Genomic DNA, 12969 nt, shown 5'->3' on the forward strand with positions numbered 1-12969 from the left:
ATAATGTTGTGACAACACAGATGGATCTTGAAGGCATTATGCTAAGAGAAGTAAGTCAGAGAAGACAAATACCGTATGATCTCGTTTATATGTGGTATTAAAAACAACAAAAAAAAAACAATTCATAGAAAAAGAGATCAGATCTCTTGTTACAAACTGTGAGGGTGGGGATGGGGAAATTGAATAAAAGTGGTCAAAAGGTACAGATTTCCAGTTAGAAGATAAATAGGTACTAGGGATTTAATGTACAACATGGTACCTATAGTTAACACTGCTGTATATTATATTTGAAAGTTTTAAGATGGACAGCCACATGCAAAAGAATGAAATTGGACAGCTTTCTTACACCAGTCACAAAAATAAATTCAAAATGTCTGAAAGAACATCAGGCTCCCGGTGCATGGAGCCTGCTTCTCTCTCTGCCTGTGTCTCTGCCTCTCTTTCTCTCTCTGTGACTATCATAAATAAAAAAAAAAAAAAAAAAAAAAATTAAAAAAAAAGGGATCCCTGGGTGGCGCAGCGGTTTGGCGCCTGCCTTTGGCCAAGGGCGCGATCCTGGAGACCCGGGATTGATTCCCACATCAGGCTCCCGGTGCATGGAGCCTGCTTCTCTCTCTGCCTGTGTCTCTGCCTCTCTTTCTCTCTCTGTGACTATCATAAATAAAAAAAAAAAAAAAAAAAATTACAAAATGTCTGAAAGATCCAAATGTGAGACAGGAAATCATAAATATCCTAGGAGAACATAGGCGGTGACATCTGTGGCATCAGCCATAGCAACTTCCTTCTAGATAGGTCTCCCAAGGCAAAGGAAACAAAAGCAAAAGTAAACTATTGGGACTACACCAAAATAAAAAGCTGCTGCACAGTGAAGGAAAGAATCCACAAAACTAAAAGGCAACCTACAGAATGGGAGAAGATATTTGCAAATGACATAAAGGGTTAGTATCCAAAATCTATAAAGAACTTAATAAAACCAAAATGAGTAATAATAAAATAATAATAATAAAACCCCCCAAATGAATAATTCACACAGGCAGAAGACATGACCAGACATTTTTCCAAAGGAGACAGATGGACGGCCAACAGACACATGAAAAATGCTCCACATCACCCATCATCAGGGAAATACAAATCAGAACTACAATGAGACGTCACCTCACACCTGTCGGAATGGCTACAGTCAACAACACAGGAAACAGCAGATGTGGAGAAAGGGGAACTTCCTGCACTGTGGGTGGAAACCCAGGCTGGTGCAGCCGCTCTGGAGAACAGTGTGGAGGCTCCTCAAGAAGTTAAAAACAGAGCCACCCTACTACGACCCAGCAATTGCACTACTGGGGATTTACCCAAAGGATACAAAATGCTAATTCGAAGGGATCGATGCATCCTACTTTTTATAGCAGCAATGTCGACGACAGCCAAAGTATGGAAAGAGTCCAAGTACCCATCAACTGACGACTGGATAAAGAAGTAAGGTATAATATACATATATATATATATATACACACACACACACACACACACACACACACACACACCCTGGAATATTAGCCATAAAAAAAGAACAAAGTCTTGCTGTTTGCAATGACATGGTTGGAGATAGTATTATGCGAAGTGAAATAAATCAGAGAAAGACAAAGATATGATTCCACTCCTATGTGGAATTTAAGAAACAAAACAGATGAGCAAAAGGAAATAGAAAGAGAGACACAAACAAAGAAACAGACTCTTACCTAGAGAGAACAAACTGATGGTTACCAGAGTGGGGGGGGCGGGTTAAGTAGGTGATAGTAGGTGATAGGGATTAAGGCGTGTGCTTGTTCTGATGAACACCGGGTATTATACTGCTGAATCACTAAATTATACACCTGCAACTAATATTATACTGTATGTTAACTACTGGAATTTAAATAAAAACTTAGAATAGATCCTAAGAGTTCTCATTACAAAAAAAAAAATTGAAATTTTTAAAGTCTATATAAGATGATGGATGTTAACTTACTGTGGTAATCGTTTCACACTATATTTAAGTGAAGTTGTTATGTGGCACCCCCTAAGCTGAGACAGTGCTGGGTATAAGTTACGCCTCAATAAAACAGGGGGGATAAAAGAAATGACAATATAGGTGAGGGAAGCTGGAACCAGACCAAAGACTTTGGAAGATCGTGTCCAAATGTTTAGATTTCTTTTGTCAGACAATGTAGAGCCGCTGAAGAATTAGGGAGGTGGAAATCTCATGATTAAAACAACGAATGCCTCAAGAAGGTAAGCCTGGTAGAGCTTCGGATGATTAGTTCTAGGAAGGAAAGGAGGGGAGTTAGATTTAATTAGAGCACAGCGACCGTACGCCCAGGTCTGTAAGGGGCGGTTCCAACGTATAGTCCGTGGTCCCAGCCTAAGCATTGAAAGAGTTCTTCGGCTTCCGAGATGTCTCTTTCACACTCAAAAATGTCCTAGTTTGGAAGATAAGGAATATGATGATTATGAAGGAATTGGAGGGCCCGAGTCATATACGTTAGTAAGAGGGGCCAGTGGCTAGAGAGGAGGATGGATGTGCAAGAGGTCTCCGTGGGGTAGGAATAACCAACAGGCGCTTTTTAGTTCAAGTAGATGGATGATAAAGTCTCAGTAAGAAGGAGGGGGAAAAAGAGAGAAAGAAGAAAAGATTTAGGAGAGAAAAATGATGACTTTAGCTTCGAATCTGATGGCTGGCAGGGTAGTCCCCTCCTGTTACCACTTTGTGACGCTGGCTTCCACATTTTCCCTGTGAATGTGAATTCCTCCCGGGGTTTATGTTACAACCGTAACCCATATGCTTGGCCCAGGACTAGGGTGATCGATACGTAGCTGAAGAACCTTCCTCCCTTCTAGGTTCTCTGGCTGGCCTCATAATTAAATTGGCATAAAACAGATGAACAGGAGAAAAACAAATTTAATTTCATACTCACGGGAGCTCCAAAGATAAGAGACTTCAGAGAGTGACCAAAGCAGACAGCTTTTATAGTTTTCAGACAGTAAACAATACTTGTGAAGATTTGACAAAGCAAAGAAGTTTGGGCTCGAGGCAACGAATGAAAGAAGCAGCAACAAAGTTTGCTTATATGAGCAGCCTTCTCAGTCTTGAATCCCCGACTTCTGGTGATAAAGAAGGACACCGTCACCTGGGACATTTGTCTCCTGCTTTCAGGCGGGCAAGTAGGTTCAGGGCATCCGTCTCGAGTACCGGTTCAGGGACTCAATCTGCCGAAGGGGCATGTTTTGGGGTGGCAGGTGTTGCTCCCCTTCAGATGTAAGAAGGCAAATACTGCAGTAGGTGATGTGGGCCTTGAGCGTCTACATCCTGTCACTCACTTTCGGGGACACGACTAAAGAGCAGAATCTAGCTCTGTGCAGTCAGTACCTTCAGAACTAAAGGGTGTATGAACGGGGGCGCCCGGTGGCTCAGCGGTGGAGCATCTGCCTTCCGCTCAGGTCATGATTCTGGGGTTCCAGGATGGAGTCCCACGTCGGGCTCCCTGCAGGGAGCCTGCTTCTCCCTCTGCCTGTGTCTCTGCCTCCCTCATGAATAAATAAATAGAATCTTAAAAAAAATAAAGTGTATATGACAAATCCTTTAGCATTCACATGTGAAAGCCCATGATTTACTGTTGACTTATATAGAGAGATATAAATCTCATCCAGGAATGGGTGAGGGACACCTTAAAATTACTATTAGAATTCATAAACACATTAAAAAAAAGGCATTTAATTAAATTTTAAGGCTGTTTTTTAAAAACTGAGAAAAAAGTGCACTAAATCTTTTTACATCGAGTAAGCCAAATTCATATTCTTTTGCTCTTGAAACAAAGCCATATGAAAGCTCTTCAAATGCGAAACTTGATTTACCTGTGCAGGAAGTGGAAATTAAACACGAGTACCCCTATGGTTTTTAAGCTTGTCTTTTTTTTTTTTTTTTAAAAAAAGACCAAACTTTAGTGTCTTAGCAAGTACCAATGACATTTATGATTAACCACAAGTCTAATTGAAAACAGTGACTTAAAAAAAAAAAAAAAAGAAAACCATGACTTTGCAACCGCTATGGTATCTTCTCCTTCATTTAACAACATTCACTTTTTGGAGTAAAAAGAGTTTTAAAGCAGACCATCTATTTTCCCACGTGTCTGGAAACAAATGGCACAGTCAACTGGAGTTAATTTATGAAGGAGAAAGCAGAGGCGTATAATGAATCTTTCCAAGCAGTTTCAATACGTTCCAAACCTTAACCTACTGTCAAGAAGACAAATAGTGTAGCAACTCTGCTAAGACTCTCTGAAAAGCAATGTGTTTTTAATACCTGCTTGGAGGGGAAAAAAAAAAAATGGATCCAGTTAAGAATTCAGATTCTTTGCCAATGTTGTGAAACGAGTGGAGGCAGTATGGTAATCTGCGATACGCAGAGTTCGGTACTCATCAGCGCAACCAATTTTTCCAGGTTGGTGTTAGGACTTTCACATGTAAAAGCTGAAAATTTTCAATAAGGGTCATCATGGGAAGCTGTGCCCGATGGGAAAACACATGGAGTAGAAAGTTGTAAACAGTCAGTTGATGTCTCGAATCTAGCCAGACGCTATGTTGTTTGACATCACTAATGGCCTCATCTTTTTCTTGGAAAAAGAACATTATTCATAATGAGGCAAATTCTGGAAACCTCTTTTGGCAGGGCGGCTAATGAAGGATAGCCTATGCAGAGGCTGAGAAGTTTTCTCTTTCCCAGAATCACACAGCTAAACGATTATGTCCGTATGCTCAGAGGATGAGGCAACATGGGCTGCTGTCTGCTATGTCCCCTGAATTTCCAGAGCCTGAACGTTAAAGTGGAGACCGCGAACAGATGAGTACTGTCCCTGCAAACGTTGTCCCGACTTTGAGGATGGCGCGAGCTTCAGTCTTTATCATTAACATAAAGGCAAGCAAAGGAACCAAGAAGCCAAAAGTGGTCAAAGGTGTCAAACTATTTCTTGAGATCCAATTTAAACATATGGAAATAAAAACAGAGCGTAAAGATACATATGTATCTTCGCCAAGAAGATAAGCCACGAAGTATTTTAGCTTCTAGAAATTCCAATAGTTTTATATAATTTGTTAGTTATTGTGGGTTTTACTTAAAAAGTGTTAGGGAAGAGAAAGCAGTAATTTGGGGGAGACTTTTTTTCCCACCACATAATTATTTAAATACAGATACATCTTTTTAATAGTGAATTCAAAAGAATTATGTACTATGCCAAGATCATTCTTTTGGCTACGCAGTAGATCTTTTGTTAATTTCCCCTGAAGTTCTTGACATTTGCTTATATCATACCAGTTTCCATGAGATTTAAATATTTCATACTATAGTCACAGGGAGTATTTCTACTCAAATGTTTAACCATTCAAAAGAATCTCAATAGAATAAAGCAAATTGTTGTTTCCTGAATATGAACATTCTTAGTATTCACAGAGCTATTTCTGTCAAGTGGATTTTACAAGTAGTATGGACTAAAAATGTAAGCTACCCAGGTACACAGAAGGATCTGTGGTGAAGAACTGATGGGGCCTGGTGCTTTGTGAACCCCTGCATGTCTGCACGATTCTGAGAGATCAGTATATTTTCTGTATCATAGAAGTAGTGCAAATCTAGATTTAGGCTTCCCTTCCACTTTTGGCCGAGACGTCACAGTGAATCAGATGTACCTCCTGCTTAAACTGCAAGATGAAATATATAAGATAATGGTTTTCAAGACCGTGAACATGACACGATAGATAGTGACCTGAATAGAGAGCAGAGGTGAGCCCTGTGATGGCTGCCCCTTACTGCGTGGCGTTCGCAGGCGGAAGCAAGGAGGGGAAACCGAGGCGGCGGCCAAGGCAACTACAATTTGCGAGACATACCAGAGAGAAGACAGCCAGACACGGAGCCACTCTAGCGCCTCCACCAGTACTACTGACAAGCCCAAGCATTTCAGGCAACTACCCAAGGCTGGAGGAAAAACCCACCTAGAAGTTTGAGAGAGAATACTACTCAGAGCTCGGACAGAGGCGGAATAGATCCTGCTCTCACCAATCAGAGGACAAGCTCTCAATTCATAAGGCATCTGGACCCAGTACTCAGAAACGTCTGGCCTCTTTTTTTGTTTTGTTTTGTTAAAGTCTTATTAAATGTTCATCTTTAGAGTGGCAGACTATGCTTTCGATGTATTTAATTTTATTTTTGTATATATGTTTTTCTTTCTTTACAATTTTGAGTTGCAGTCTCTTAACAAACTGACCAAAATACAATCCGGATATAGTGTATTACTCTGTTCTGTTCATCAGTTTATATTCCTTTTTGTCTTATCATTTTTATGATAACATTCTACCCTTTCATTGTATTTAATTTTTTTTGTACATATATAAATTTTTTCTTTTGTTACAATTTTGGGATCTAGCTTTCTAACAAATGGACCAAAATACACACAGGATCCACTGTGCTGCTCTACTCTGCTCACCTGTCCAATTATATATATATTTTTCACTTTCAGATCTCTTCTCATTTGTTTAGTGTATATATCTCTGGGGTCCTTGTTCCTATTTTAGTATTTTGTTCTCTCGTTCATCTATTCTTCTCTGGACTGAATGACAAGATGGAAAAACTCTCCTCAAAAGAGAGAGCAAGAGGCAGTACTGACTGCCAGAAACCTAATCAGTGTGGACATAAGTAAGACATAGGAATTAGAGTTCAAATAACAGTTATAAAGATACTAGCTGGGCTTGAAAAAAGCATAGAAGACATTAGAGAATCCCTTTCTGGAGAAATAGAAGAACTAAAATCTAATCGAGTTGAAATAAAAAAGGCTATTATTGAGATGCAATCAAATATAGAGACTCTAGCTGTTAGAATAAATGAGTCAAAAGAGAGAATAATGATCTAGAAGACAAAGTGATGGAGAATAAAGAAGCTGAGAAAAAGATAAACAACTACTGGATCACGAGGGGAGAATTCGAGAGATAAGTGATACCATAAAGCAAAATAATTGGGATCCCAGAAGAGCAAGGAGAGAGAGAGAGAGAGGCAGATTATACTGGAGAACTTCCCTAATCTGGGGAAGGAAACAGGCTTCCAAGTCTAGGAGACACAGAGAATTCCCCTCAAAAATCAGTAAAAATAGGACAATGCACCAACACAGAATAGTGAAACTTACAAATCTCAAGAGACAAAGAGAAAATCTTGAAAGCAGCTCAGGGGAAAAAGAGGTCCATAACCTAAAAGGGTGGAAACATTAGACTGGCAACAGCCCTGTCCACTCAGACCAGGCAGGCCAGGAAACACTGTCCTGATATATTCAGGTGCTAAATGAGAAAAATACACACCCAAGAATACTTTATCCAGAAAGGCTCTTATTCCAGATAGGAGGAGAGATGAGAAGCTTCCAGAACAAACAGAAAACTACAAGAATTTGTGATCACTAAACCAGCCCTACAAGAAATATTAAAAGGGATCCTTTAAGCAAACAGAAAGCCCAAAAGTAACATAGACCAGAAAGGAACAGAGCAACATACAGAAAGTGACTTTACAGGTAATGTGATGGCACTAAATTCGTACCTTTCCATAGTTACTCTGAATATAAATGGCCTAAATGCTCCAATCAAAAGAGACAGCATGTCAGATTGGATAAAAACACCACATCCATCAATATGCTGTCTGCAAGAGACTCATTTTAGACCCAGAGACACCTCCAGATTTAAAGTAGAGTGGAAAACCATTTATCATCTTAATGGACATCAAGAGAAAGCTGAGGTGGCAATGGTTCTATCAGACAAATTAGATTTTAAACCAGAGACTCAACTAAGAGATGAGGAAGGACACTATATGTCATAATTGAAGGGTCTATCCAACAAGAAGGTCTAACAATTGTAAATATTTATGCCCCTGACATGGGAGCCACCGATTATATTAGCCAGTTAATAACAAAATTAAACACGCTGATAATAATACAGGAATAGTAAGGGACTTTAACACCCCACTCACTGCAGTGGACAGATCATCTGAGCAGAACAAGGAAACAGGGGGCTTTGAATGACACACTGCATCAGATGGACTTCACAGAAAACTCAGAGCATTCCATCCTAAATCAGCAGAATGCACATTCCTCTTGAGTGCATGTGGAACATTCTCCAGAATAGATCACATACTGGGTCACAGATCAGGTCTCACCCAGGACCAAAAGACTGGGATCGTTCCCTGAATATTTTCAGACCATGATGCTTTGAAACTGGAACTCAACTGCAAGAGGAAGTTTGGAAAGAACTCAAATACCTGGAGGTTAAAGAGCATCCTACTAAAGAATGAATGGGTCAACCAGGAAATTAAAGAATAATTAAAAAAAAAACATAATGGAAACAAATGAAAATAAAACTATTCAAAACCTTTGGGATGCAGCAAAGGTGGCCCTAAGAGGGAAGTAAATAGCAATACAAACAAGCCTTGCTCAAGAAAGAAGAAAGGTCTCAAATACACAACCTAAACTTACACCTAAAGGAGCTGGAGAAAGAACAGCCAATAAAGCCTAAACACAGTAGCAAAAGAGAATTAATAAAAATGAGAGCAGAAATCAATGAAATAGAAACCAAAAGAATAGAACATATCAACAAAACTAAAAGCTGGGTCTTTGAAAGAATGAACGACTTTGATAAACTCTACACAGACTTATCAAAAAGAAAAGAGGGAAGCCCAGTGGCTCAGTGGTTTGGTGCCACCTTTGGCCCAGGGCCTGATCCTGGGGTCCCGGGATTGAGTCCCACGTCGGGCTCCCTGCATGGAGCCTGCTTCTCCCTCTGCCTGTGTCTCTCTCTCTCTCTCTCTCTCTCTGTGTGTCTCATGAATAAATAAAATCTTAAAAAAAAAAAAAAAGAGAAAGGATCCAAATGAATAAAATCATGAGAGGAGAGATCACCAACATGACACAAATAACAAACAATTAGAAGAATATATTATGAGCAACTATATGCCAACAAATTCGGCAATCTAGAAAAAAAATGGATGCATTCCTAGACATGTATAAACCACCAAAACTGAAACAGGAAGAAGTAGAAAACCTGAACAGACTCATAACCAGTAAGGAAACTGAAGCATCAAAAATCTCCCAACAAACAAGAGTCCAGGGTCAGATGGCTTCCCAGGGGAATTCTACCGAACATTTAAGGAAAATTAATACCTATTCTTCTGAAGCGGTTTCAAAAAGTTGAAATGGAAGAAAAACTTCCAAACTCTTTGTATGAGGTCACCATTCCCTTGATCCCAAAAGCAGACAAAGACCTCACCAAAAAGGAGAATTACAGACCAATATCCTTGATGAACATGGATGCAAAAGTTCTCAATGAAATACTAGCCAATAAGATCCAACAGTTCATTAAAAGGATTCTTCACCACAACCAAGTGGGATTTATTCCGGGGTTGCAAGTGTGGTTCAATATCTGCAAATCAATTAGCACAATACATGACATTAATAAAAGAAGGGACAAGAAACACAGAATCCTCTCAATAGATGTGAAAAGCATTGGCAAAGTTCAGCTTCTTTATTTTTATTTTTAAAAGGTTTTATTTACTTATTCCTGAGAGAGACACAGAGAGAGGCAGAGACAGAGGCAGAGGGAGAAGCAGGCTCCTTGTGGGAGCCTAAGCCAAAGGCAGATGCTCAACCACTGAACCACTCAGGCGTCCCTCAGCATCTTTTTCTTTTTTTTTTTTATAAATTTATTTATTTATGATAGTCACAGACAGAGAGAGAGAGAGAGAGAGAGAGAGGCAGAGACACAGGCAGAGGGAGAAGCAGGCTCCATGCACCGGGAGCCCGATGTGGGATTCGATCCCGGGTCTCCAGGATCACGCCCTGGGCCAAAGGCAGGCGCCAAACCGCTGCGCCACCCAGGGATCCCCCTTCAGCATCTTTTCTTGATTAAAACTCTCCAGTGTAGGGATAGCAGGAACATATCTTGATATCACAAAAGCCATATATGAAAAGCCCACAGCAAGTATCATTCTCAATGGGGATAAAGTGAGAACTTTTCCCATAAGGTCAGCAACACGGTAGGGACGTCCACTCCCACCACTGCTGTTCAATATAGTACTGGAAGTCCTAGCGTCAGCCATCAGACAACAAGAAAGAAAAGACATCCAAATTAGCAAAGAAGTCAAACTCTCACTCTTCACAGATGACGTAATACTTTATGTGGAAACTCAAAGGACTCCACCCAAAAATTGCCAGAACTCACACAGGAATTCAGCAAAGTGGCAGGATATACAGCCAATGCAGAGAAATCAGTTACATTTCTATACACTAACATGAGATGGAAAAGAGAGAAATTAAGGAGTCAATCCCATTTACAACTGAACCCAAAACCATGATACCTAGGAATAAACCTAACCAAAGAGGCAAAGGATCTGTACTCAGAAAACTACACAACACTCATGAAAGAAACTGAAAAAGATACAAAAAAATGGAAAAATGTTCTATGATCGTGGATTGGAAGAACAAATATTGTTAAAATGTCAATGCTACCCAGGGCAATCTACACATTCAAATGCAAGCCCTGTCAAAATACCATCAACTTATTTCACAGAGCTGGAACAAATAATCATAAAATTTGTATGGAACCAATAAAGACCCTGAATAGCCAGAGGAGTGTTGAAGAAGAAAACCAAAGCTGGGGGCATCACAATGCCTGACTTCTAGCTGCATTACAAAGCTGTGATCAAGACAGTGTGCTACTGGCACAAAAACAGACACAGAGATCGATAGAACAGAACAGAGAACCCAGAAATGGACTCGCAACTGTATGGTCAACTCATCCTGGACAAAGCAGGAAAGACTATCCACTGGAAAAAAGACAGTCACTTCAACAATGGAGCTGGGAAAATTGGACAGCCGCATGCCGAATGAAACTAGACCATTTCCTCACTCCACACACAAAAATAGACTCAAAATGGATGAAAGACCTAAATGTGAGACAGGAATCCATCAAATCCTAGAAGAGAACACAGGCAGCAGCCTCTGTGACCTCAGCTCCAGCAACTTCTTACTAGACACGTCTCCAAAGGCAAGAGAAACAAAGGCAAAAATGAACTATTAGGACTTCATCAAGATAAAAAGCTTCTGCACAGCAAAGGAAACAGTCAACAAACCCAAGATAGCTGACAAATGGGAGAAGAAATTTGCAAATATCCTATCAGATAAAGTACTAGTATTCAAAATCCTTAAAGAATTTATCAAATTCAACACCCGAAGAACAAATAATACAATCAAGAAATAAATATGACGGGCAGCCCGGGTGGCTCAGCAGTTTAGTGCTGCCTTCAGCCCAGGGCGTGATCCTGGAGACCTGGGATCGAGTCCCACGTCGGGTTCCCTGCATGGGGCCTGCTTCTCCCTCTGCCTGTGTCTCTGCCTCTCTCTCGCTCTCTCTCTTTCTCTGTGTTTCACGAATCAATAAATAAAAAATCTTAAAAAAAAAAATAAATAAATATAACAAGTCAAGAAATGAGAAGACATGATCAGACATTTCCCCAAAGACATACAAACAGCCATGACACATGAAAAAAATGCTCCATATCACTCAATCTCAGGGAAATACAGATCAAAACCACAATGAGATCCCACCTCACACCTGTCAGAATAGCTAAAAATAACATGACAGGAAACAACAAATGTTGGGGAGGATGTGGAGAAAGGGGAACCCTCCTGCACTGTTGGTGGGAATGTGAACTGGTGCAGCCACTCTGGAAAACTGTGTGGAGGTTCCTCAAGAGGTTGAGCTACCCTATGACCCAGCAATTGCACTGCTGGGTATTCACCTCAAAAATACAAATGTAGTGATCCGAAGGGACACCGGCACCCCAATGTTTATAACAGCAATGTCCACAATAGTCAAACTGTGGAAATAGCCCAGATGTCCACGGACAGCTGAATGGATAAAGAAGATGTGGTCTATACAGACAATGGAATCCTACTCAGTCATCCAAAAAAATGAAATTTTGCCATTTGCAATGGCGTGGATGCAACTAGAGGATATTATGATAAGTAAGTCAATCAGAGAAAGGCAATTATTATATGATCTCACTCATATGTGGAATTTAAGAAACAAAACAGGATCACAGGGGAAGGGAGGAAAAGATAAAACGACGAAATCAGGGTAGGAGACAAACCACAAGAGATTCTTAATCATAGGAAACAAACTGAGGGTCACTGGAGGGGAGGGGGGTGAGGGGATGGGGTAACTGGGTGGTGGGCATTAAGGAGGGCACGTGATGTGATGAGCACTGGGGGTTATGGAAGACGGATGAGTCACTGACCTCTACCTCTGAAACCAATTAATACATTATACATTAACTGAATTTAAAAAGTCCAAAAAAAGAACATATTACTCTGATTCCAAATCCAAAGACACTGCAAGAAAACTACAGACTAACTTATCAATTACAAAAATAACCATAAATATTCTAAATACAAGTTTGCCAAATCAAATTTAATAATGTATTAAAAAATACATTAGGATCAAGTAGAGTTTATCTCAGGAATTCGAAGCTGATTTCACTACGTTAACTTGTTACAATTTTAAAAAGCCACAGGATCACTTCAGCAGATTCAAAAGCCAACACTTGTTCTTCATTAAAACAAAACAAAAACCCCTCCAACTCTCAGAAAGTTAGGAAGAGAAGGGAACTTGCTCAATCTTATATAAGGAACCTATGAAAAATCTACAGCTAACTTTACTGAATGGTGAAAGGCTGCAGGCTCTTCACCTAAGATCACGGACCAAGTAAAAATGTTTGCTTTTACCACTTCTATTCAATATCTTACGAAAGGTTTTAGCCAGTGGAATAAGGGAGTTTGGCCTTTTAAATTTTTTATGTTTTTAACGTTTTTAATAAAGGGTCAGGTAGTAAACAAGTCAGGCTTTGTGGGGCCATTTCATCTT

Source organism: Canis lupus, chromosome 34 (assembly GCF_048164855.1).
Source record: "Canis lupus baileyi chromosome 34, mCanLup2.hap1, whole genome shotgun sequence".
NCBI lineage: Eukaryota > Metazoa > Chordata > Mammalia > Carnivora > Canidae > Canis > Canis lupus.